Source organism: Pipra filicauda, unplaced genomic scaffold (assembly GCF_003945595.2).
Source record: "Pipra filicauda isolate LSUMZ 115617 unplaced genomic scaffold, ASM394559v2 scaffold30_size5312502_pilon, whole genome shotgun sequence".
NCBI lineage: Eukaryota > Metazoa > Chordata > Aves > Passeriformes > Pipridae > Pipra > Pipra filicauda.
Genome location: NW_024104432.1, coordinates 837,753 through 860,991, shown reverse-complemented (window position 1 = coordinate 860,991; position 23,239 = coordinate 837,753). Strand labels below are relative to the sequence as shown.

Here is a 23,239-nt window from a genome sequence, read left to right as displayed (position 1 = left end):
CACTTGTAACAAATGTGGGTAGAGCCTTCCCCAAATCTTCGTTTGCGAAGCCCAGCCATGATACAGTGAAATAGTAACTGGTCTAAAGAAGTGCATTAAATAAATTGTAATATAGTTAAATATAATCCACACAAAATACTCAGAAGTGATTGCAGCAGCCAGCTGTAATAAATTTTTATATTCACGGATGATCATACTCTTGTTTAATGCAGGGCTTGTTTTACACTTACTATGCAGAGGAGTAGGTTCCTATTCTATAAAAAGGTAAGGGAGCTTAAACAAATACTGTTTTAACTTATTCTTAAAGAATATGGTCATTTTAAAGTAGCATAAGTTTAAATAAGCAGAACTTTAAATAACTGTGATCTGCTTCTGTTTGCAAATGAGCTATCAAAAACCCCCTAGCTTCTTTTCAGTACAATTTTTAGTGCTTTTACCCTAAAACCCTAATACCAAATAATCACATTTGGAACTGATCTGTGTGTTCTACAAACTAATTTTCTTATCACTCTGGTTCATTTCAGCAATCTAGTTGTTCTTAAACTAATTGTATTGAAAAATAAGGACTCGATTTAAGAGAAGCTAAAATCCCTTCTTGTACCTTGCTTTTTAGGCTCAAACCTTTTTTTACAGAAAGCTTCTCCTACTGCCCAGAAGGAAAATTTCTTCCCAGTTGCTCACCTAATTGTGCATCTTGTCTACAATCAGAAAGTTGCACTGGCTCTGTAAGTCCATCCAGTGGCTGCATATAGGAATTGCATATTTTTGAGGGTAAATTCCAATTTTGTACAGTTTAGCTTATTAAGTAGTGTAGTTAATGTTATTACTGGAAAAAAACGTGAACTGAAATGTACAACTGGAATACTCCCAGCCTTTGCTGATAAGTAGATCTATATCTCTAAAGTACCCTTTGAGTAATACTGGGAATTGATTTGTTGTTCCAGCAACAGGGACAAGATAAAAGTTGATGATTATTTATTTGTATTTAAATTAATTACCTCCTAGAGTGAGGAACAGAAAACTTCTGAGTGAAAAGTTTTAGCTTATTTTCATTCTGAACCTGAGACAACTGAGGTCATTGTGAATGCTAGGCTAGCTCTTGTGAATCATCCTTTTAGATCTCATGTGTGTGTTCATAGTAAAGCAAACCTCTGTGAAGTTACATCTTCTAATTATTAAGTATGTGTTTTTGTTAAATGGCATGAGATACTACAAAAAGTCATTAAAAAACTGAAAGAGGACAAGATCTGAACAGTGTGTACCAGAAGTCACATTAAGAATTTATATACAGACTATTTCCAGAAAATCCTGCTTAAGTTCAGTACTGAATCTTGATGGATCATCAGACTAAATCAGGCCAGCTGATTGTTTGAGAATCTATGTAGCATTTCCCCTTGATGATGACAGCAATTAGAGCCTTAGTGCCTTGAGCCCTAATTCTAACATCATTTCCATTATTGCTACCAGTGCTGAAGTTGTAACTGTGGAGAATATTGGTGGAATACTTTTACCAGTTAGAAAAAGCCCATTTGCTAAAAGCCTTTTAATTCTCTGTTCTTGGCAAATAAGGGCTTCTAAAATGTTCACCATCATTACTACCTTTTTTCTTCCCATGAAAGTAAATGTATCTTTAATTTTGCCTTCTAGAGTGAATACATTATGATATAGCTTACAATTACATGATAGCCTATAATTTGTCCAGCCCTGCTTCAGTTAGTGCGTAGGTTGTGGAGGCATAAAAAGGCATAAAGAGAGAATGACTTTTGTAACACCAGCCTAAATCTAGTGCTTTTAAAAAAATTAAGAGCTTTATTTTTCTATCTTTATAAATAAATTTTACCCTAGAAAGTTGCAGAAGTGTGTGTAAGATACTGTCATGGCAGGTACTTTGTGCTTGTTAAAACAACCACGTAGTACCTATTGCCTGCTGTGGTACAACAGTTGCCTTTATAATTCTTTCCAGTGTTTTATACATTTCAAATCTTCATTATTTTTGGTCTAGAATTGCCACTACTGAGGTTGCTATGGTTGTAAACTCTAGCAGTTTCTCTCCAACAAGATATCTGGTTTTAGTAATAGAGTTTTGAATTAGAATATTACAATTCCTTCTTGCTGCAATGATTATTATAAAATAGATAATGTCAATGTGTTGTGGATATAATGCAACTCGATCTGCTACAGAAACTCTCCTTTCAGGTTTGGTTTTCTTTTCTTTGTTTGTTTTTAACTAGGGCCACAATAAATATATACCTTCTTTGTTAGCCTAAGTACTCCCCAGACCTGAAAACATAGAACCTTCATGGAACTTTAAGTTAAAATGAGATGGCTTTGGAAAATGAGTGCAGAAAACATTCAACTCATCTCTGGAACCCAGTCTAGCAGTTTTTTGCATGGTTCTCACTTTACGAAGTTGGCTGGTATCTTATGAATTCACTTTCCTCTGTAAGGGTATAGAGCTGGGTGATATAGAACCACTGAATGAACTCCTAGCTTTCCTTTCTCTGTAAGCTGTGAGTCTCAGCATATTTTAGTTGGAGCACAACATAGGTTTCCCTACTGTGTACTTGATCAGTCTGCAAAAGCTGTTGTTATAACACTGCCTTTGTCCTCTCCTTCCTTCTGAGTACAACCAGAGGATCACTTGGTTATTTTATTTTACTTGCATTTGCCAGTGTTAGGATTTCATTATTCATGTGTCAGTTATGACTATATCATTTACCAGAACCAAAAAGACTCCGCTTCTTAGTACATTACAATAGCTACAAATCTTTCCAGAGGCATCAAGTAAATTATTTTGGTTTTGTTTGTTCCATTAAATATATAGGAAACTATTTTCCTCTAGTGAATTATTATTCTTCATGAGAAGGAATAAATGTAATGTATTTCTGATTTGTTCTGAACTCTTTACTGGAGATAGGAAAAGAACTCTAAAGGTGGTGTACCTTTCTTGAGGCCATAGTAGAGCCCACTTTTTAACCCTACCAGCTTCCATGCTTTTTGTCTGAGCAATATTAATACTGCAGCATTCTTCTGTTAATGCATGGCCCTGCATTTTATCATGTCCTGTGATGTGACAGATCAATAAACACCCTCAATGAGGAGATTACAAATAAAACTGTGGAATTTACAAATTTAGAAAATTATTTCCAAATCAGCTAAGTTTTTTAGCTAAACAAAACAAGATTAATGAATACCTGCATACCAAACACTTCCTATCAGAGTTCACAATATTTACAAAGCCCATTAGCAGGTTTTGCAGAACATCCTCAATCCTGTACTCAGCTGATAGGTTGTTACAGACACATCAGTATGGAAAAAATCTGCCCTGTTCTAGTTTCTCTTTCAAACGTCTCTAGCAGTTCCAGAAGTTATGAGATCCATTGCCTACCTCAACTCTGCCCTTTCCCAACAACTGCAAACAAGACAAAGCAGTTTTCTGCAACCTGGTGGGGTTGCAGGCACCCTCTTTTTCTAGGGTGAACATAACCAAATTATTAGAATTGCCATTTGATGTGTATTTAATTCAAAGTGGAAAAATGCAAAAGGAAAGAACAAACAAATTTAGAAGCTTTTCAGACAAAATAGTGGTCACAGAATTGAATTTACAGGTCAGCACAAACATTCTAGGCATATGTTAGTCTGTCATAATTATGATTGTCGATTTGTTCTTCCCTTATGAATAAATATAAAATATGCCATTTATATTTCTTTGACCAGATTTTCTTTCATCTTTTCTAAACTGACCACTCCTAATCTTTTGTATCTTCTGCTGTGCACAATAGAGCCCAATTTAGTAAGGATTTTCAAATGTCATTGCAAAACTGTTATGCAAAAACCATATTGCAAAACCACTATGTCATTTAGTAGTGTCTTTCAAATTCTAAAATAATTTTTAAGAAGTCTAGTCAGGGTTTATGATGTTATGTTCTATATTCCCAGAGATCTGTTTCAATTATATTTTCACAGAGCTGAATCTTTTGTTATGAGGTTAGAAGTTAGTTTTGAAAAATTTGTTTCAAGAATATTTACAGTCCATCTGTTTATGAGCAAAGCACAGACTGAAGAGACAGCATAGCACAGATGAGTCATAAACTGGTTCTTAATTATTGCAGTTTGGAGGCAGTACCAAGTGGTGTGTTTAGTCCTGTATGGTCCTAGTCTTCCCTTGAATTAATCTTTTGACAAAACTGGAAGACTTTTGGGTACCCACCCAGTCCTAAGAACTGTTTATTCTCCCATAATCCTGCCTTCAGAAATTGATAACTGACAACTGTTTGGTGAAAGATTAAACAACAGATGATTTTCAGTTCTTGTATTTTCTATACAGTTTCTTAATTTTACTGTAGTAAAAAAAATCCATATAGCAAAGACTGCCAGTCATGTCACCCTTCTCATTTTAGAAGTGTGTAGTTTAGGATCACAAAATGTTTTGCATGTTTACATAACTGGTTATTTTTGCATCCCTGCTCTGAGGACGGTACCATAATACGCTCATTTTACAGTTGAAGGAAGTGTGGCAGAGAGCAATGACTTGATTCAGGGCACACATCAAGAGTGGTGTAGACTCAGTCATCCCAATTCCCACTTATAGTGAATGCTACTTCATTCTTCACACCACAAAAACTACAACTTAAAAAAATATAAAATTTTTTTTTGAAAAATTGCTCTGTAGCTCCTTTCTTGGGACAGGATTTTCAGAACCTGAATTCTGGCACCCGGATGCACCTTATCATAATGCTTTACGAGTCTTTTTTGTGGGTAACTTTGTGCCTTTCAAAGAGCACCTGGATACAGCTAGAAACACAAGGAACTAAGCTAGCTTTGAAGCAGAAGGGCTGATTGCAATGGAGAGGAGTGGCATTATTTTAACTAAGCAGTGTTTTAAGATAGTGAACAATCTAGAAAAGTCTTATTCCTAACAAATTACAAAAACAGTCCAGTGGCATTTAATTTATTCCTGTTATAAGCCCCAGTTTACCTCTGAAGAGGTGTTAAGAGAAACTGTTCTGTCAAGCCCATTTAATAACAAACTTTTAGTCAACATGAATAATACTGAACTCTTATGAATAAGATTAGAAAATTATTCTATTTTTATGTGAGAGAAATAAATTAATAAAGAAAACCAGCACTGTTTGTGCACAAACCAAATGTTCTTCTCATCTCTGAGGTGACTCTCAAGTTACTTGTATCTTGTCAGCCTCACTTTTCAATAGTTTTGTTTTTATGGGTAGTATTTAGCAGGCAGCTCCTCTAGTTTTTGCTACATGATAAATGTTTTTGTCCAGGACATTCTCAAACCTGACTGGAGTGTCTGTGCTAGCATAGGCAGCTCCTTGTCAGCATACAAGGGATCCATATTGGCTGTTGTGCATTCATTCGGTAGGTCACCCATGTAGAGAGTAAATGGAAGGAAACTGTAAATTACAGGGTTATAAATACATGAAGAGTCTCTTGAGCAAAGATTGAGTGGTTTCTGATGTCAGCAGAACCCTGAGATGAATTTAGTGTCCTGCTTTGTTTTGCTGTTTTTCTATTCCCTGTGAAGCAGGGCTCCTTTATAAAGAGAAGAGAAAGCCAATTTAATGGAGAAATCAAACTTAGACACTTAAATGATAACCATAAACATTTACAGGATGTCCTGTTCTGTCATGGCCACAGATAGATGCTTAAAATTCTGTCCCATGGATGTAGCTAAAATGGGAATTCTGAACCTATTCAATATAATCCATTTCATTTACTGGCTGTAATGTCGTTGCAAGTGGATATTAAAAAGAACAATCTTGGACTTTAAAATACTGTTGGTGTAGAAATTGAAGTATAAAACCAGAAAACATGTTAGTACAGTACAGATTTAAGCAGGCAGGTTAGGAAGATAATGAATACATATTATGTAATAAAGAATAACAGGATTATCTATTTTCATGGCAGTGCAACACAAAATAATTCTAAAGACTAAGAATCTAAGATTTTCATATGATCGGTGGTAACCAAGAAGGAATAATCTCAGTCAATGATATTCAGAAAAAAAGAAACTGAACTTTGTTCCTGAAAAATTATCCATAGGCTTCAGTAATAAAAAATGATATATTTTGCAAACTGCCAGATTTTGCAAAGTGCAGATTACTCTGAAACCTGTAGGCAGAATCAGTGTGGCAATGCCCAACTGTATTTGCTTCTGACCCAGAGAAGGAAGAGTTGTGGTCTGAATGAAAAAGGCAAAATAACAGCATGTCCTCTGTATGGGTCAAAGCTTTCAGGCTTAAATTCAGTCACAGCAAATAATAACCTTGTTTCTCTAGAAATATCTATTTTTCACATTGTGCAGCATAGTAATCCTAATAATTCAGTTGTGATCATTTTGAAGGATGTTGCATATTTCCTATAGTTAGTCTGAAGGAGCTTTAGGCTTGTAAACAGCATAATTTGTTTCAGAGGTTAAAGGTCTAGACCAAAACCTCAGTGTCTGTCTGGATCAAAAGCCAGTCAGTCTATGAAAGAGTGAAGACCTCTAGGCTGAATTACCTTTGTGGCATTGCTAAAATGCAAGGTGTGTCTTAGCAGAGAATATTTATTTTAAATAATACAATAATCTATCAAAATCCCATAACATGTTTCTACCTCAAATCTGAAAAATTAAATAAGGATAACTACCATTATGAGGACGTGGTTATCCAGTACCACCATCCTTCTCTAGCCTTTGTAAAGTTCCGAGAAATTACAAAATATTTTGTAATACTGTTACTAAAATATAGTGCCCTGGAAAAAATCAGAGGCACTGTGGCTCAGCTGTGATTTCCAGGTGTACATGGAATAAACTAGAGGTTGTGGGATAATTTGAGATGTTTTGTTTATGTCAGATTCTCTGTGGTGGCAACAAAAATACTCACTAGATTTCAGGCTAAAATGTGGATTAGTACTGAAAGTAATTACTTCTATGTGACTACACAATTCCTTCTTCTGACACTAAATTTATCTCAGGCTTTTAGGAAGTCTACAGGCATTGAGAATTATATTGAACATATTCCATGTGTGCAAAAGAGAAACATTTCAGCCTCAGATGGGATATAACTTTTAATATTTCCACTTGTACCCTAGACAATAGTTCTATAAAAGTTCTCACAGTTTAATAAAATTTCTTATTCTAAATGCAGGTGTTTTCTTACAGCAATCCTGAAGGCAAAAATATCATTCCTTTCCCCTTGGAAATCTTGAATGATAACTCACAGAATGGAACAATAAATCAGTTATATCCAGGAAATGTTAGTTTGAAAAAGGAAAAAAGCCTACAAAATACTGATTTGATATTGCTTTCCAGATTAATGCAAAAACTTGACTGAACACATGGCTGCATTGTCATACTGTGCTTAAAATTGGCAGTCCCACATGGCATTGGACACAGTCCTGTCACTGGGTCCAGCCTGATAAGAAGAGAACCCTTAAACACTTTGACTCATCTCTAGTAAAATCTTTCTACACTTGGGCTTCCCCCCCCACTAGGTTGCTTTTAAAAAACACTATGTTAATAATATTTTTGGAATTAGGCACATTTCAGAGAAATGCACTGTACTGTACAGAGTAATAATGCCCAGAAATTTATCTGTGTATAGTATTTCATCATATATATTTGGACGATATTTTAAAATATAGATCTTGGTGAAATAATTAAGTTTTTTGACTGCAGGAATACAGGAATAAGCATACAAAAAGAAACTCCTAAAAACTTCAGAGTAGACCAAATTCTTACATGTGTAGCATCTAAAAATAAAGGATACTAATTATAACAACAGAAGATACTTAAAAGTGTAGATGAACACACCTCTTTTTTTTCTCTTTCATTGCAACACATTTGGGAAGATCTGTGGTGGAACATGCCTGCCACTTTCACTGTTAATGGAAAACAATGAAGTATTTGGCAGGATCAGTTACATTAAGGTGTGATTTCCTGCTGGAATAAGATCTGGAGGCCAAAGGGGAGGTAAGTACTTTCTTAATCTTATTTATTAATCTTAATAAATGCTTTAACTATTAAGTTACCAAGTATTGCAAATTGGGAAACACTGTGAAATCCTCTGTCTTATTTTTTATGAGGAGAGGCTGATGGGACAGCAGTTCTAGAGGAGAGCCAGTAGCTGAGAATCCTGAATAAGCCCCTAATTGTCTCTGGGGGGACATATATTAGATCCTCTCCTTTTTTTTGGTCATCTTTTACTGGTAGCTTTGTCTGTTAAGTTTACTGGTTTGTACACCTGAATTTCCTGTGTTTTATGGGGACTCTGGGTACCTTCTCTCAAGAAAGTGAATTTTATTGCAACACACACATCCATGCTGGAAGTAAGCCAAGTTAATGTTTTTCTACTCTAGAAGCAACTTGAGTTTTTTCAGCAAAATAAAATGCCAGTGTTCTTTGTACTCATTCAGCATCAGGCAGAAAGCAAAAATGAGGCATTTTAAAAGTTCAGATGTGAGAATTTGTGCAGAGCTCTGCTACAAACTAAAGGAATGTGAAAAGTTTTAAGCCCTGTTGTCATCTGATATGGCAGACTATATTATTGCAGAGTTTGCTGCCAAATCCTAATCTAATCAAGGCAGATACATTTCCTTTAACCAAATAGTTTCCAGTCATGTCAGAAAAAAAATTAAACGAAGCAGTGAAGGAGATTATGATCTACCTAGGAAAACAAAGTAGTTCTTAATCTGGATAATATATTATTACTTTGTTGTAAAAGGTTAGATTCAGACTGAGTGTTGTTTTAGTAGTTGCTGATTAGTGATGCGTTATTATGGGAAGTAATTAAAAGCTTGCCAGACTGACGAAGTAGGGTCTGTGCACAGTCAAAGTGGGAATTCAGAAACCTGGCAGATTAGATTTCCAATGAAAGTCTGTGATTTTAAATCATTTTAAACAAACATTGTTTCACTTCCCATTGGAGTAGAATAGGTTCATTTGGAAATACTGTGAAATCACTTCATCAGAAACAAACCAAGGACATATTGTCTTTCTTAGACTGCCAAATTTGTGAAGTAAATCAAGTTTTTTTCTAGGTTTCTCTGGTACCTAGTTTACATAGCTGTTTTGTGGGTAAATTAATAATTTTTAACTGCATTAAATATGAACAATTATGCACAAATAGTAATACCCAATAGTAATTACATGGAAGGACTATATTAACCCCTTAGATCTCTTTTATTTTAGTAGGGGTTTTTTAATGCCTTTGTTATTTAGAATTACTCATGATTTAACTTCAAGTTTTGGGCCCAGTCTTCACATGTTTTATGTCTGAGCTTTCTGGAGTGGTCACAGCCCAATTTCATATCCATGTTGCCTGAAAAGACCATTAAGACACTCAAGGATAAACATATGCAATGGTAATTAAGTAATTAGATGCCTCTACATTGCTTTGAATGCTCTACTACATCAGGAACAGAGCAGATGAAGCGGGGGTTAGTTTTTTTTTCTGAAACACCTGTTCTCTCTCCATTGTCCTTTCCGCCTTCCCTGTCTCCTCTGCTTTCTGCCAGGAACTGCTGGAGTCCAGCTCTACAGCTCCAACTTTATAGCATGGATAGATCCCTTTTTAAACTCTAGAGATTTGTTCAAATTCTAGTTTCCTTATGCCAAATATCCTGCCTTTCAGACTGTCATCAGTTGGGAATTGCGGGTGATTCCTGCTAGGGGACGTAGGGGAATTCCAGTGTAGAAAGGGATCAATTTACTAAAAAGTTTGGGAAAAATGTTTACCCTAAGCTCCCTCTATTAAACTGTTAGGTGAAGGCTCCTCTTTGGAACTAGCAAGAATGTCTCTGAGAAACACAGTTAATCAGTTAAAAAGGACTTTAAAATATTCAATTCATATGTTCTTGGCTTATCTTCAGATTCTAATATATAAGGCAAAGGTTGTTTTTTGATTAAATATAAAAAGGTTACACAATTTAGGAGGTGTGTCCTTCAAGTAACTTTTATCCAGACTAGCACACAGAGAGGAAATGCCTTGTCAAGCCCCAGCCACCTGAGACCCACTGGGCTATTAAGGCCAAGTTAATTGGTTCAGGCAGGGTGATATAAGCAGTGAAGAGCCTGCAAGATCAGCATCCCTCCCTCCCCAAAATGAGAAGAGCAAAATCCTTCCTGTTGTGGATCTGCTCTGCAACTTTGCAGGGAGGAGAGCAGGAGGAGAGCTCTTACTTTCTGGAACAGAAAGCAACCTCTGCAGCTGTGAAACCTGAGAGAACAATGGAGATTGTGTAGACAAGCAGTTACGGAGGGCTGCTCTTGGCTCTCTGAGGCTTGATGCCAGAGAGGTCCCACAGCAGCAATCTTTTCTTTGTAATAAATTCTAAACTTCTGTTGACCTTATTGCTGTGCTCTGGGCTGAATTGAATGTGAACAACTGACGGGACGTACCCCAGATCTTGTAATTGTGGATGCTTACTGAATGCCAGCAGAACTGTTCTGGACAAGACCAAAATGTAGCTGAAAGCATTTTTCTTGTTTCCAGACTGAATGTGAACTAAGCTGTTCATTCCTGCTTTAGCCATACCCTGGAAGAACATATCATACCACTCAAGTCACTTTAGGTTAGTGTGGTAGACGTAGCTCTCATTTTCCCATTTTCAATCCTGTACTGCTTTATATTAAGATTGGCTTATTTTTTTTTAATGAAAAACCCCCAACCTTCAAGCTTTTATTTTAAAAAAGTCTGAAGACTTCACTTTTTTCTCTACAGAAACATATTGTCAACTGCAAATATAGAGAAAGTAAACCCCGAAGGTTATTATTTATACTTTGGTATCACTTTGAAGCATTTGTTCTATTTAAAGTCCTTGCTTTTTATTCCATGTTCTGTGGAGAACATGTCTAGTCATTACAGACCATTCTTCTTCACTTTGTTGTAAACTACTTCTATCCATGTAAATACTAAGGCCATAGTTCTTCCAACTTTATGGATATGCCTAAAATCTATTCATGTGAACATTTGCATTGATTTCTTTTTTATATTGTGTGCAATAGGCATGTGTATAACTTGTAAAAATCAGAACAGAATTACTTTGTCCTCAGAGGATTAAAACCATTTGAAATGTCTACTATTTGCCAAATGAGACATAAGATCCTGATTTACACCATCAGTTTTCTACAAGACCAAATCTATTTAAACAATACAGTAAAATAATATTGTTCCCTGTTACATATAACAGTGGCCTTTGATAGTAAGTAGCCCACAACTATTGGATTAATATACGTAAGTATTTATAATACATGTTTTAAATTATATACCAGGATGGACTGTGCATTTTTTATACATATATATGTGTGTGTGGGTATATAGTCTTGGACTGTAGCCAAGACTATGTAAGAAATATTGTGTGTGTAGAAGCTCTGAATGGCCTCCTTCACAAACATCATCATGCAGGCATTTTCCCTGTTTTACCACCCCTCAATGCTCTTTCCTTTAGTTAACTGTATTTTTGGCTCATATCACACTAGAATATATTTCCTCCACTGCCTGTCATCTACTAGGATTCATTTTAAATGAGGTAGTCACTATCCTTATCTAATGAATGATAGTACTTTGGCCAGTGCAGTTTAAGGATTGGGAGGATTTATGGTTCAGTTGTCTGAACACAAAATAAGATTTTTTGGCAGTGAAATAAAGATTTGAAATTCAAATTTTATAAATGGGTTCTTTAAAAACTCTTTGATGTTTAATCACACTGAAAAAGAACTTTATTACATGAGTGGCTGTAAGACTTGGATGCTGTCTGTATTTATACCACACCGTCACAAGAGAAATTATTGTTACTTACTGAAGAAATAATCTCTGTTCTTTCTAGTTGGATTATATTTAAAGCCTAGAAAATTTTGACAAAAGAGGAAGATGAAAGCTAAAGTCAGTGATAGATTCAGTCTGGAAATAGTTGAAATGTGTCTTGTGGGATAAATGTTTTTTTATATTGACTGCATGTCAGCTCTATATTAGATGTGAGCATGACAATAGCAGAGAAGACAACTACCATAATTTACCTACTTTTATAAAAAACAGATATTGCCGGTTTACCCATGCAAGGGTGGTGTTATTTTGTAATTTGGGTGCTTTTCACACAGCCTGATTCAAGGCACTCCATGGCAAGTGCCTGTGTTGGTTGATTAGCCTTCCTAGAATCCTCAAAATTTGTTAGGAGAAAGAGATTTCTACCACCCAGAGGACAATTCAGAGGAAGGATTCACTGAATTACTGAATTACTGAATGAATGAATGAATTACTCTCCTGAAGAGGCCTTCTCACCATGCTGATACACAGGAAACCAACAGCATCCAACTTCCTACTTTATTGTATAAACAGAACAAAAAAATAGCAATGTCAGGAATAAAAACCAAATCGGATAAGTATATAAACCTGTAGTATGCTGAATGTAAAATGAGGCACTTAAAGCCAAAAATTAGAAACCTGAATATGCCTGCTTATGTGGTACCAATTTCTAGGCTTTCTCAAACTGTGCCTGTTGATATGTCAACGGGCACGTCTGGAACTGCTTGAGATTTCATAGTGCTGGAGAGACAACACATGCCATACCTCATAGTCCACATACAGAAACTAAATGTTCTCTCTATTATAAGACACATTCTTTTCCTTTCATCTCTTTCCGTGTCAAGATGATTATTAATAATTTTAGTGGTTAAAACAATGGTTAAAAGGTCCATTCTCGTTTGAAAGTTCATGATACAAGCATTGGGACATTTTAAGCATTTAACAGTGTGAAAAATTAACACTGTGATTGCAATAGATGCTGCATAGTAATAGAAGGAAAAAACTAGTTCTCACCTGAGGCAATTGTACAATGTAATAAGATACAAAACCTGTTTTAGTTCAGAACAGCAGAAAAAGTTTAATCAGATTCAAGAAACTGGGGAATTGGTAATGTCAGCACCATGTCAATTCCATCACTGCAACACAGGTTTGAAGCTTCTAGTGGAACTAAGGAAAACAAAGATTATGTTAATAATTTTGTTAACTTTTTTTTCTTTATTCCTGAGACATTAAAAAGGCACCAAGAAATAGTGTTAACAAAGTCAAGACAAATTGTGTTCATCTGGAGAGTTAGAGGTACGTTGAAACTGATGTCTTATCATTCCTTTTTTTTAATAAATATCCAGCTACTAAAGAAATACAGACAGGTCTGAATGAGTGTCTAGAGATAGTACATCAAAAAATGCATATATAACAATGCTGTTGTAAAGACTGCCCAATAATCACAGCCTACATTAATTCCAGAAAGCACACACAACTAATATTCCTTGGCTTCATTTTTAAGGCAGCATTTGGAAAGTTATGTGCACTAATCCTGTAACAGTAATGGGATTTGTGTTTCCAACACAAGCATAGCTTTGAAAATATAACCATAAGAGTCCCATGCAGCAGTCAAAGTAATGTCTGGCTTCTGAGAAAGAAGAACAACTTTGCAAAAATTTTGTCACCAAACTAAAAATACATCCTGTATCTTGGGGAATCCTCATATAAACATTCTTTTCCTGGCTGCAGGGATGTAAGATCACAAGGAAATGGAGGAGAAAGAGCGGTTACTGAAAGAACCCGAGTCTGCTTCTTAGCTGTCTGAAAATCCCCAGTGTCCCCATTTTCCCACAAAAGTGTTATCATAGAATGATTTGGTTTGGAAGGGACTTTTAAAGGTCATCTAGTCCAACAGTAGGGACATCTTCAACCAGATCAGGTTGCTCAAAGCCCTGTTCAGCCTGATCTTGAATGTTTCCAGGAGTGAGGCATCCACCACCTCCCTGTGAAATCTGTGCCACTGTATCACCATCCTTATCATGAGAAATTTCTTCCTTATATCTAGTCTGAATCTATCCTCTTTTAGTGTAAAATTATTACCCCGTGTCCTGTTGCAACAGGTACTCCTAAAAAAAATTATAACCCCTGAGAGGTGAGTGGTCACTTTAAGTACTTCATGATTTAAATTGGTAAGGTAAAAATGCTAGTTTAGTCTCCTGTTGCCTGACAGAGCAAAGTAGTGTCTGTTCTCCTTCAATTCCTATTTACAGAGAGTAGGACCTTTGGAAATTTTCAGAATTGGCATTTTTCCTCTTCTCCCTAGAACAAGAGTTGTATGTAAATCTTACATGTGAATAGGAAGTTAAGTGAAATTCAGTAATTCATATAGGGAAGTAGCAAATGCAATCTGAAAAGTTTCAGCCTGGGTATTTTTATTCAAAATTCCTGTTGACTTCAGAAGAATGAAAGATGTGGGTCTTTTTCACAACAGAAAAACAATCCTATGTGTTAAATATCTGTTGGAATGAATGGATGTTGCTGGCTTTTTGTATCATACTGAAAGTTGTCAATTTCTGAGGATATTGGTTTCCACTCTTGTGGTTGAGAGCGGGGTTATTGGTCATTATTATTTGTGACACCTATTTTAAATAAGGGCATAATTAAAAACTCTGTCCAGGATAGCAGTATCTAAAGATTGCAGTCACATACATCAACACTGTTGTGAGTCTGAATAAAACTGCAATAATATTGTTGGGTTTAGGATTAGGGGTAAGGGTAGGGGCAGGATTAGGGATTAGAGTTGGGGGTAGGGGTAGGGATAGGGATTAGGATTAGGGTTAGGGGTTAGGTTTGGGGTTTTTTTTATTCCACTGTACAAATCTCGTATTTGATTTTGAACATGTACTTCAGGACTTTTGAGGGAATAGAGATTTGGCATTGTGTATTCCTATGGAAATCTCACCATTAAAGTTCATCCTAACTTTCAAAAACACTACAGATATACTCCCAGATACAATGTGTAGCACTAAGTCTGATGAGAAACTTGTTTGAACATGTCTTAGGATGGCTCTTTGTGGTCTCTTTGTAAACACGTGTTTCTTCTTCCCAACACCCCCCATGACAACTGTTATCTCCCATGCAGGAATGTCCTGGGAAGGTGTCCTGAGGTGCTTCCCATTGGACCTTGTTAACCCCTTCCTGTGATTGGGTGTTCCTGTAAACCCCTTGAGACTTCTAATTGGTTAACCTGTGATTCTCCCTAACCCTATAAAAGTAACATTCCCAACAATAAACTCTCTCTTGCCTCCTCTCCACGCCCGGTGTGCTGTCTCTGTGCCTGCCATGGAGCCACGTGGGTGCTGGGGGGAGGGGAGGGCACCTCTCCCCTCCAGGCTCGGGGCCTGAAAAACCCTGTCTCTGGAGTCCCCTTTCCCCCTCCCTCAAGACCTCGGAATGGTTCTTCAGATGGAGATGGAACTAGAACTGGGCTCCCCCACGTCGTGGGTGGGGAAAGGGATCCAGAACAATGTATCTGCTTGCCTGTATGTATGACTTGTAAGTCATGAGAATAAAACATGACTTATTCCAAACGTTAAGGGTTTTCTCTTTTACAGGTCTGACATAATTTTGCCACTAGTATATGTAATTGCAAATTTACAGGTGACATGGCTTATTTCAATAAAAATGCCAGATATCAATTTCTAAGGGATACAATTTCATATACTTCTTCATTACAGCTAGTTTTACCACACAGTGGTTGGTGTTGTTTCTGTTACCAACAAATACTTGTCAAATGAGGAAGCTCTGTGCTTTCACCTTATGATTTTTCTTTTGTGAAAAGTTTTATGATCCATCCTGGACATTTCTTCTAATAATATTTCACAGGAGGCAGTGAAGAGCTGCACTCCCTTGAAAAGGAAATCTCTGTATCAAAGAGACTGTTCCTTGGTACATCTGTAGAAGTGTCTACACTTCTCTGAGGCGTACTCTATCATGTAGTAAGGAGGTAGTAGATTTCTCCTCCTTCTCATTCTTCAACTGGAGGCTGACTGAATTATGATCATGATGCCTTCTACTTCCTTTTATTGGTGACTTGCAGTCTGTGGTCAAGTCTCTGCTCTCTGAGGTTGCAGAGATCACGCCTGTTGCGAGCCCTTCTGCATTGTGCAAAGGCAGATGTCTTGGGTATCCCCCAGTTTATGAGTTACGTGGGATGATTGCAATATGATTTTGCATGTCTATAATGCTTTTAAAATCCTTGTTAAAAAACCCCAGCCTCTGGCTGTTTCAACATGACCGTCTCCTGCCTGTGCCCATCAAAAATTTCTTTTGGTCCAAGGTACTTTATGTCAATAAAGATTGCTTAAATAGCCTTTGCATAGCACAGCATGAGTTTCTCAGAGGGGCTATAGGTATGGGAAGGATGAAGCAGAAATCCTGAAAGAAGGAAGCTGAGAGTTCTGCAATGGCTGGAAATAGATATGAACAGCAGTGTGATAAAACAGCTTAAAAGAGAGTTAGTTTTCTTACCACACCCACAAAACCCCCACATCTTTGGTATGATTGGACATATAGAGTCCACTACTGAGGGTCCTGATCTCTAGAGCAGGTCTCCACATACTGAGGCTCTGATCTCAGAGCACCCATAAAAGAGCAATGAATTTAGAACTCCTTTCTTGTGTGGAGGTCTTGCTGTCTCTGACAAACAGTTTGTGAGAGAATCACGGATGGTTTTGTGTATGCTTTCCCCCAGTTTTCTCCCCTCACCCCTGGAGCATTACTGTGTGGTTAGTCACATCCAGTGTCAATATATTCTGGTCAGATACTTGGAATGCTGCATTGCTGGAGTTACATTTGCTCACAAAACAATAGTCCTCCTCTCATATGTTTGCACAAACTTAAATAGAATTAGCATGTATATCATCCTGTTTAGTGTGGGGCATCAAAAAGTGAAGATCTATCCAGCTTGGTGTTTCAGACACCTTACTGTTTGGTACATTAGATGGGATTTTTTAAAGATTCAGGAAAAGCTTTTTCTATTCAAATGTCTTCAATTTTTCCTTAACAGTCTGAATTCTGGAATGCTTAGTTAATTGTAGGTCTGTTATTTTCACTGTCAGGTAATAGCTGTCAACATCTTTAATAGACTGCCTGAAATAAGCAGCATTTTAGACATGTTGGTGGTTTTCAGCATTAAATTACATTTTGTATGATTCTAACAGCAGAACCCAAACTTCCTGAATTATGCCAAGAAGGAGGAATCTGCTACTTGTTTTGTAATCCATGTGAAAGACATATGATTTAGAAGATAAATGTCCATTCCCACTGATTAGAGCAAAAAACTTTCTAACTTTTGTGAGTTCTGCCTCTCGGGTAACTGTTTAAGATTATATTGAAGTTACTTACAATCTAAGCTAAATATCCTGAGCCCATGGAATAACTTTCTCTTGTAACTGGTAGATAAGAAATTTTATAGTTTAAAAAAAAAGAAGCAGGAGAAAAAATTTTCTCTGCTTCTAGAAGACCAACAATGAATCCTTCCCAGTAATCTCTTCAGTAATGTGTAAAATTTTAGTAGAAATAGATTTTCTTAAAAGATGTAGCAGCTCGTTTTCTGTTCCTTTTGGTTGTGAGAGTCTTTTTCTGTCAATCATAACTTTCAGAATTGGATGTTCTACACTGAGATTCTTTTCTTGGTGACTAACCTGTTTTCTTGCATTAGACCAGAATGGTACAACTAAGCATATGAACTTGGGAGATAGTCAAGTATTTCCAGTTAAGAAATACAGATTCTGAAATGCAGATATGCCAAAGGCCATATTTTCTTTTGGCTGAAGTGCTTAAGCACAGGGTAGGCTTAGATTTATAATTTAGATTTACAGGTAGCATGCAATACTATTTTACTTTGTAAAAGCTTGTCATGTGAAAGGTATGGGGAGGGATTCACCTGACTTTGGATTTGCATATGAAAACCTGGTACTAAATAATAATCAATGTAATACAGAGTAGTATGGCTCTGTATGAATATATGAATCTCCAATTTAAAGCCATGAGAAATTTTATTTCTTAATATCCCACATAATGGAATGAGTTTAAAATCCCAAATAAGAACACTGTAATTCAAATATTTTGCAGGTACCAAAACCAGATGAACTCCTACAGGATTAAGATTTTATTTTCTTGCAACTATAAAATGTAGTCTAAAGATGAAAGAAGAATGCTTATTTTCCCCAGGAAGCAGTTTCCCTTCTGTTTTTCCTTGAAGCATTAATTTTCCTCTCAGCAGAAAAAAAAAATGGCCACAGAAAATAAACTGTTATTTTGCCCTTTGCATTGTGTCGTGGATGAAGAAGCTTTGTGATTTCTTTAAGGTCTTAGCTTTAACTACTGGGCCATAGCATCAGAGATTGATTGCTGCTATTGTGTGCCATTAAGGGATATTGTATATTTAGAGGTCTGAATCATTACTAGGTTTTGTAGTACCCCAAAAAATCTTTTGGTATTTCTTTTCAGTGCAACATGAAGGAGCTTTCATTTTGCTTTTCTCACTGTCATAGAGATCCTGCTATGATTTGTACAGCTTACCTATGTCAAGAATGTAGTTTTAGAAGCTTGTGTAAATTATCTGTTATTCACTAAACTGTAATGGGCTACATACCCATGAGATTATGAATTTATACTAGTTTATGATTAATTTAAATTATTGATAGAAATGCTGTTTACTGACAATGACAAGCATAGTATGAAATAATTTTGCTAACATCATCTGATTTTTGCAGTAACAAACATTTTCTGATTTTCACATGATAGGGCAAGAACCTGATCCATAGAAATGACATCTTGTTTGTATTTCTTCCAAGATTATAAGAACTTCCATTACAAAAGGTTACAGTTAACAAACTTACAACCCTGAAGGTATTTTAGTTTGTTAGTCACAATGTAGTTACTTCATTATTAACAGCAACAAAAGTTTTCCCATTGTCTACTAAAGTACCTTGCTAGGGATCTAGAATGACCCTTCTTAGGTATTTGGGAATGTTCCAGTCTCTAACCAACTTCTGTCCCTGGTGTATATGACGTATGTGATTGGTGTTAGCAAATATAGTGGTATCTATAATAAAATAAATTTTAAAGTGTATAATTGAGTGAATAGTTAGCTTTACCCATCCAAGTAAACTTTACAGAAATTAACATTAAAAAATTATGGTCAAACTGGATTGAAATAAATGTAAATATTACTTTTTCTCAACTTTGTATATAGTTTATTCAGCAAGTTTTATTAAGCTCACTGGAATGAGAAATGAGCTGTGAGCCCTCACAGAATTAACTAGGCATGTTTGTTTCTGTTATCGGGGGCAACAGATAATGGAGTAGGAGACCCTGATAACAGAAGAGTTTTCATAAAAAGATCATAGTGCAAGTAGAGATGCAAGTACAGCATCATGTTATGGCCTCAAACCCTTTATTTAACCCAGAAAGAGCTTGAGTACTTCCAGACCATGCTCTCCATGAGGACTAGCTCAAAGTTTACAATGGATATTTTGATTTCCTGAATTTTCAGGGTCCCAAAAGCTCATAACCCAGATCAAAACTTCTATCAGGGAGAATAGCTGCCTGCAGAGGCCCTGTCCTACCCTTCAGAGAATTTGTCCCCTTCCAATTTAATTAATCCCAGGAGCCTGTTCACTAAACCACAACCTGCTCTCAGCCACACTGAACCTCATTTCAGGATGCTTTATTTAGAAGCTACTTCTAACCTACCCTAGACTTTTCCCTAAATCTACAGCCTTTCTCAGAGAATACTCCCAGCTCAACACAGCTGGGAAAGATCTAAACCCTAATGGCCCAGCTCCTGCTGTGCCTTGTGTTACTGGTTGGCTTCAGAGGCCGCTCAACTCACACTCCTTCCTTTCCTCCCTCTATGATTAGTGTAGTGGCTGGGTTTGTTTAATGTTTTGTAGAGGAGAGGCTTGGTCTTAGTTGTTTTTTCAGAATCCCTGAGCTACTCAATGGGACCTCTAAAGGATGAATTACAGAGGTAAGAGTCTTCCCTGAACAAGTTAAAAAATCAGTGTAAGATGGTTCAATGCAAAACAGTGCCATGTGAGGTCTTTTTTAATTCAGATGGTGGTAAATTATTTTATGTATGAAAGTAACTTGTTACATGAAAGCAACGTGTTACGTGATTGGCCTCTTTCAAAAGGAGAACTAGAGTAGTATTTATACCTACCTGTTACTGTGCTTCTTTTAGATCTCAGTATTGTTACAGTGATGGTGAAATGTAGGCAAAATGAATAAAATTGTTTTCCAAAAGATGTGTTTGTAAGCATATGACAAGAAGTTGTTCTTTAATGGCTTGTATCCACAAAAGATAGAAGGATTTTAGTGCTAGTTACACATGCTTTTTAAAGCTGTTCAGAAGTCCCTTGTTGAAGTTAGTTTCGATTTTGCATATAAATGTTCAACTATTTTATGCTAATATTGCTCGTATACATGGAACATATTCTTCCTAAATTTATAATACTTTTATTTTACATTTTTCTTAATTTTCAACTGAATTAGAAGATTTTATTATTAAAAAATATTTATTTTAAAAATGTAGTCCCTTTTAATTCTTTTATTCAAATGACTCTAATATTGAGGAATCTTCGAAATTCCTTTGTAGTTAAAACTCAAAGCATATAACTTTAAGAAAATTGTTTTTTATGTTGGTGGCTATTTTATCCTACTATTTTTCATAAGTAAAAATAGCTTCTTCAGTCATACTGAGTATTGGTCAAACTGTATTAGCCCTGAGAGAAAATAGGTCTCTCCGAGCATCTCTTTTCTGTTCCTACAAGTTTTCCTCTAAATTGTAGTGAAAATATCACTATATAGTCTACTCTACAAGCAGCAAAATTGATATTGTAAGAGCAAGCTATTTGTCAGGGAGCACTAGCAGAGTCTGAAATCCAAAGCAGGGTTAATGTTATAGAGTTTCAAGCCATTTTATAAGAATATATTCGTTGGATCTTGACTTGTAGTTTAGCTGTAACAAGAGTATTGTATGCAATCTGGCAGAGCGTAAATCTCCTGGACTCCAGTTATGGCATAATTTAATTCTGAGTCATGTGTTCTAATGTAACAGCTTCTAAACCTGCATGTGCAGTTTAGTTGAGTGACGAGGTGCGAGGACTTCTACCTACAAATGAATTTTAGGGATCTTTACTATATTCACTGGAGAGAGTTTAAAATATACGCTGACTTTTTAAAAAGAGCTTGATATTTTTTTCTGATATGTAGTAGAAGTTCTGGTCTGCTTATGAGATAATTTCAGAATCTTCACCTTTCAACTTCAATATGTGAATGAATTCTAGAGAATGAAGGTACTTGAAGAGGTTAAAGAAGGCCAATGCACTGTACTTGCCTACCTCACGTGGTGAAGAATGAAGAGAATTGCATTAAACAAACTGTGTTATAGGTGGGACAAGTAAAGGGACAGTCTGTGGTGTTCTATAAAAGCTCACTGACAAAACCTTATGATTTGTCATGAAATTTCCATTTATCTGTTTAGCCATGGAAACCTGCAGTTAATGCTGTTGAGGTGCTAATGAAGTTGATGGGAAGGAACCCTTTAAAAGTAAGTTCAGATGAAACAAAAATCCCTTCCATTTGCAACAAGTGAATTGCATAGGGCTTGAAAATGAAAGAGTTATGTAAATATTTTTCTCTTAATTTAGAATAATTTTTTTTCTCTTTTGAAAGCTTCAAGATTTCAGTTGTAACCTTCTGTGACAACTACCCTTAATGTATAAACAGATTTAACTGCGTTACATCGGTACTTGCAGTAATATTCTCCCTTATTCAGTTGTAATCTAGAATATATCATCTAGAATCTGCTGCTGGTAGTGTGCTTTGGGCTGATTCAGACTCTTCTCAACTTCCAGGGAACCTGGATTCAGATGTAGAAGGACTGTAGATGAGGGGACCAAAGGGTGTCTTTTTGGGCATGGTGTCCATGGGCATGGTGAGATGATAAAGTTTATATATTGTCAGAAAAAATAATGTGAAAGTCCTCACCAATTTGGTAGCCGAAGCAAAAACCCTGTCATACCCAGCATTGTAGCTATGGAAAATACGCATCACTGCTTTCAAGGTCATGTCTTCCATGAGAGCATTACAGTGTTTCCAGCGTTTCCAGACTTTCAGTCTGATGTCTGTGAGGCAATACACTTTTGAATGCAGATGCACCTTCCTTAAAGTCAGTAATGAATATATCTTTTGTTTCCCATCTTTTATAAGCGTGCAAAGTCCAGATGTGGACCCAACTGCCACTAAAGTCCTAGAGGGAGGGGTTTTTTTTCTTAAAATTAAATGGAGAATTGGCAGTGGTGTTAGAAATTATTTGGCAATTCACATATCAAGTTGTCTAAGTGATGATTGCCTTTTAGCCTGAAGTTCTGTGAGAAAGATAGCTCTTGAGTTTTAGTTAAAAGAAGGTTTGGAGATACATAACTGAAAGTTAAAAGACAATGAAGGATAGCTGAGAATGCTGGATAGCATAATTGTAGTGAAGTGTAGGACTGGACTAATTTATTTAAAGTGTTTCTACTAATGAAACCCTGGCAAAATCGCCCTAATCTTGTAATTCAGGGTTGCTCACTCTGCATAGTATTTACTCTTCTTTTAAAGGCTGTGTATATTTCATGTGCTAGTGATAACATAATAAGGCCACATGGAAGTCCTATAAAGATTGGAGGGAAAAAAATCCCTCTCATGAGAAGAAAAACAGATGCAAAGCTATAACCTTGCACCTGGAAGTCTTTCACATGGAAGTTCTGTGTGTTTCCAACCACCCCATAAGGACAGAAACAACACAAGCAGCTGATAATGTGATTGTGAGGAATGTGCTGACCATGGTGATGACAGGGTGATATATTTACCCTCAAGAGCACAAGTGCACCTGTGAAATATTAGACTGTGCTTTTTTACTACAAGATCAATTTAGAAATATTTAAGAGTAAGCTACAAGATGGAAGGAGAGGGCAGTTAAAAGAGGCTGGGAAGAGGTAAGTGATAGACATTTGGGAAAAGCAGAGTGTGCTTTCAGAACAATTTATCACAGAGCTTTGGAAGCTTATTCCACTCTCACTAAGAACAGATCCTTTGGAAGGAAATGTCTATCAATGCAGCTAATTAAATACACTAGAATTAGTAAACTAGGAGAGAAAATTCCTAGCTTATGTTAAAAATATAAAATTTAACATGCAATTAGTGATGCATACTTGAGAAAATAAAAGGGATGTTTCAGATGGCTGACTGGGTTGCACTGACTGTGTATTTCTAATTTATGTTTTAGGTTAACACACCAAATGGTACAGAAAACATTACATGCGTGGAGAGCATCAAAACTGAAATTACTGTTGGTGTGGTATCCTCTGGGTTTCCTGAATTCTTAGAATTTTATCTTTGGT

At 36.3% G+C, this 23,239-nt stretch overlaps 1 long non-coding RNA gene across 3 annotated transcripts; it reads left to right on the top strand.

Moving 5' to 3' along the window:
- On the top strand, positions 1–23,239 carry LOC113985322. 3 transcript variants are annotated; one of them, XR_005564339.1, is made up of 4 exons: positions 1–725; positions 7,855–7,975; positions 10,497–13,100; positions 23,125–23,239. It is a non-coding gene; the product is annotated as an uncharacterized LOC113985322 (long non-coding RNA). The 3 variants fall into 3 exon arrangements; XR_005564337.1 differs by having other exon boundaries at positions 1–7,975; XR_005564338.1 differs by lacking the exon at positions 23,125–23,239 and adding an exon at positions 17,922–18,416 and having other exon boundaries at positions 1–7,975.